The sequence below is a fragment of the Cucumis melo genome, chromosome 1 (assembly GCF_025177605.1).
Source record: "Cucumis melo cultivar AY chromosome 1, USDA_Cmelo_AY_1.0, whole genome shotgun sequence".
Classification (NCBI taxonomy): domain Eukaryota; kingdom Viridiplantae; phylum Streptophyta; class Magnoliopsida; order Cucurbitales; family Cucurbitaceae; genus Cucumis; species Cucumis melo.
In genome coordinates this window covers 888667-893077 of record NC_066857.1, presented here as the reverse complement: position 1 = coordinate 893077, position 4411 = coordinate 888667, and the positions used below count along the sequence as shown (strand labels likewise).

Genomic DNA, 4411 nt, shown 5'->3' with positions numbered 1-4411 from the left:
TAAAAGATGGAGTTATTTTAGTAGAAAAATAAAATAAAATAAAAAAACAAAGAGAGAAAATAAATAAAATAAAGGGATGATGATGAAGATAATGAATTAAAGTTGTTGAAGTGAGAATTTGGCATTTATCAATTTGTCTAATTCACATTATACCTAACAAAGGGATGAAAATTTTGATATTGGGAATTTGTAAGATTTCATTCTTTTTAACTTGAATTTTTGAGTTTTTATTTTATGTTGGGAAAATTGGAGTAAGAATTATTAGATAAATGATAAATGATATATATTATTGATGAAAGAATGATGAAATATTTATGCAAGTGTACTTCAAATTATTGGTACTTTTTCGACTCAAGATAACTTTGAAGAAATAATTGGTTAGATATCGAAAATTTCTTAATGTTTTGCCATGTTTAGCTGGTTCCTGTTTATTTAAAGTCTCGATATTTAAGAAAAGAAAGAGGAAAAAGAAAAAAAAGAGGAGAAATAAGTTAAATTTAGGGAGTGCGTAGAACGCTCCCCAAGACAGACAGAAGCTCGAATGCAATCAATAAACCTTATAAACATATAACAAATAGTCCAATTTGCAAGACGTATGTGAGGTGCTATTGATGGAATATGGTAAGGCCTATCTTTCTCCATATGAAGTAATTGAGAAATGAAAGAAAGGGATTAAAAAGAGTATTGAAGAAATGAGGAGAGAATAAGACTGAAAAATTAGAAAAAATGTGATCTTGGGGTATAGAGATTGAAGAAAATGAGAAACAAATACATTTTTCTATTAAAGAAAATTCTTAATAGTTATTGATATTAATGAATGTAACTTCTCATATTTAGTTTTCATCTATATTTCTAAATATATTTTTCTTTTCAAATAATTATTTTTTGAAAGTTCAAGTACAATTTAAAAATTTAAAGGTAATTTTCGAAGAAAAGTACCGATAATTTTTTTCCTTAGAACCAATCGTAGGAATATTATTTTTGAATATTTCCCTTTTAAGGGTTTATATTAATGAAACATTTGAAATTGTTCGAGAATATTTTTGAAATTACAAGCAAAGTACTTCCAGAGCATTATTCTACACTAAACTCTCTCTTAAATGTATTGAGATTGCAGATTTCTAAGTGTCGTTTACTCATTTTTTAAAGCTAAAAAATAACATACCTACATTTCGTAGTTGATAAAATACCTGCTGACAACGGTGATTTTTTACTTTTTTTTTTTTTTTTTTTGTTGTTAAATTTACTTGAATATGGAGTGTGTTTTGGTATATTTTAGCTTTATATTGGAACATATTTAGCGAATATATAAATACAAAATATAATTTATAATTTAAAATAATTGTTTAAGATAGATTAAAACAAAATTTTAATTTTAATTGATCACCTAACCCTAACCCTAACCCTAGAGTGAGTAAAATTCAAATTCCAAACCTTAATATTTTCTTTTCATTTCAACCAAATTAACTAACTTTTATTTTTGTTTTAAGTTTAGAAACAAAGTTATTGTTGGAGTACATATCTACAGAATGAAGGATGTTTGGATAGCTTTTGACTTCTCAACGTCTTCAAAGACCAAAAATATGAAGCACTCAATGATCAGCTGAATTAGGGTACAAGATCAGTTGGTTTAATTATTACCTGAGACCGTTTGAATGATATCTCCATATGTTTTAGTTTTCTTTAATTGATTACTTATCAGACACATGGTTTCTTAATTATAACACAGGTTTTTGCTACATTTGCGATTACTAAGCCCTGTTTGAGAAAGTATTTCTCAGCCATGATTGATGTTTAAATGTTTCCTTTAAACTTGTCTCACACACTGGGTGCTCTCCCCTTTCAAATGTTTTCTTTTTCTCTTTAGGTTGCGAGAGAGAGTTCCCAGGATCTAGCTTCTTCATCAGCCTATTTGACACAGCTAGCTCCAAAACATATCCACTAGTACAACACCGTAGTTACGTTTTTGTATGTATATAGGTGTATTGGTCTAACATGTGTGCATATGTAGCGGGGACAGAGAAGTGGTCTTGTATATATATTATGAAAGTTTAAAAACAATGTGTGTGTAAACTTGTCTGTGGTTAATGGGAGGTTATGTATAGTCTTATTAGCCACTAAGATTGTATATGAGTGCTTGATTGTAAGGTATATATATATTTGCATTATCTTTAAATTAGGCCTTTACAATACAGTTTAATCTCAAAAGGTTCGAAAACTCGAAAACTCCTTGAATTGAATTCGCTCTACCAAACTCTCATATGACCCTCTTGTTCATCACCAACTTGATGAAAAAGAAAAATCTATCAAGAAGTTTTACAAAAGACACATTATTAGATTCCCCAAAAGATTAAACCTTTTCTTCTCAACATATTAATTATACATCACACCCTATCTTCTCCTCCGTTTCATAATTCTTTCTCTTTTGCTGTTTTTGGGGTTGTCGGATTAAGTCCGATATCCATTCCGTTGTAAGCAATCGGAGCATACATCCATAAATCATCAGAGCTTAGTAGCTGCAAAAACAATCATTTATGCTGAAGATGTCAAATCTTGCTGCTAAAAGTGACTAGTTTTCAGAAATGTAAAATGTTCGATATCCATTTCGTGTTGCAAATTATTTTTATTAAACTCTTTTGATTAAAATGGTTTAAAATAAACTTTAAAATAACACTTGAAAAGTTAAACCAAACACATCCAAACGTTAAAAAAAAAAAAGTCTTGTTTAGGCAATAATGCATTATTTGTAAATGACCTTGATTTGGAGTTGTAGAAACTTCACATATTGAACAGCTTCCTCAAGCATTGTGCTGATATCAACCTACACACATCCCAAAATAGGCAATAACATAAATATTCAATGCCTTTTTTCCAACAAAAAACATAAATTTTTAAGGTAATTTTCATGTTTTTTTCTTCGTTTGCTTACCTTTGTTCCATTTGGGACAAGATTCTGTAAGATTCTCAACCTCTCATTGATTCTTTCTCTTCTTTTCTGTAACAAATTTGAACATTAATAATTATTACAAACAATGAATAATATGGATTTTTCATTTTTCCAAATGTTTCTTTTTCCTTAGCTTTCTCAAAGTTTGTTCATTATTATTGTCTCTTACTCTTGCATAAAGGCTCTGAGGATCTGTGGCTGAACCTCTGCTGGCTCGGGATTTGTTCGGCCCATTCAGACTTGACCCCGAGTTATAATTAGCTCCACCGTTTCGATCGAGAGAGGCGTTGGATTCGTCTTCCGAGCAGTAGGTGCTTGTGCTTTGCCTGCTAAGGCCACCATTGCCATCTTCTTCAGTGTTGGTGCTTGAGGTAAGCTTTTGAGTTTTCTTTCCCCTCTCGTTCCTTCCCTTTTGTACCTACCATTTATTTGTAGAACAATAAATCAACCCAAATGTTTTTAACCTTTTAAATAGAATAATATTAAAAAAATTATAAATTCGAGAACGAGTGATGATTAGGTGGAATCTGATTAATCTCACACATCTCATCTTTCTTACATAAAAAAAAAATCACATAACATATTTTTATTGGTAAAAAGAATAATATTACTAATGTAAAGATTTTGAACGAGTTAAATATCTCATAAGATGTCATATCATTATTAGACCAGAAAAAAAAAAAAAAAAAGAAAAATCAAAATTTACCTTAAACTTTTGATCATCAAATTACACACAAAACTTAAAATGTATCGCATTTTTATCTATCAAAAAGTTTTCCTCTGAATGAGCATCGATAAAAATATATTATGATCATATATTTGAACTAATTAAGTTAACAGATTTTCAAAGAAAACCTATTAGAACTTTCTTTTTTGGTTAAAATTTGGGAATCTATGATAATCAAAAATTAATTTATAGCTTAATCAAACTTAAATTATCGATGAGTTTGAATCTAATCTTTTTCAATATATTTTTAAAACTACAAATACTCCCTCTCACATGTGGGTTTTATAACACCACGACACGTAACACATCAAACTACTGATAATATATATATATATATATAATCACATTTTTCTATACTTTATCCCGTATCAGATTACGACTAAACTCGAAAGCTTAGACAATGCATTTTAAAATTATATGAGTTAATGAATAGAAAAATATATCACATATATATACTTACATGATGATCCCCAAATTCTCCTCTTGATCTTTTCTTGCAATTAATCTCAGTTTGATAATGAGCAGCTTCTTCTTCAGGTAATTTTATCAACTGATCAGTTTCTTCAAAACAAGGCTGCAAACTATTATTCTCACTCACCTCTACATTCATGGAGTCCTCAGGAACTTGAAGATGGAAATTGCTCCCATTATTGTTATTGTAATAATTCCCAAGCTCTCCCAATGAAAAATAATTACTACTGTTATCATTATTATTATTCATTGGATTGCAATAATAA

General features: G+C 29.2%; 1 non-coding gene across 1 annotated transcript; it reads right to left on the bottom strand.

The window, feature by feature from the left end:
• Nucleotides 1-2218: 2218 nt before the first annotated feature.
• Nucleotides 2219-4411, bottom strand: LOC103495305 (uncharacterized). The gene is made up of 4 exons (XR_007820184.1): nt 4135-4411; nt 2930-3365; nt 2756-2821; nt 2219-2516 (listed from the first exon to the last, which is right to left on the bottom strand). It is a non-coding gene; the product is annotated as an uncharacterized LOC103495305 (transcript).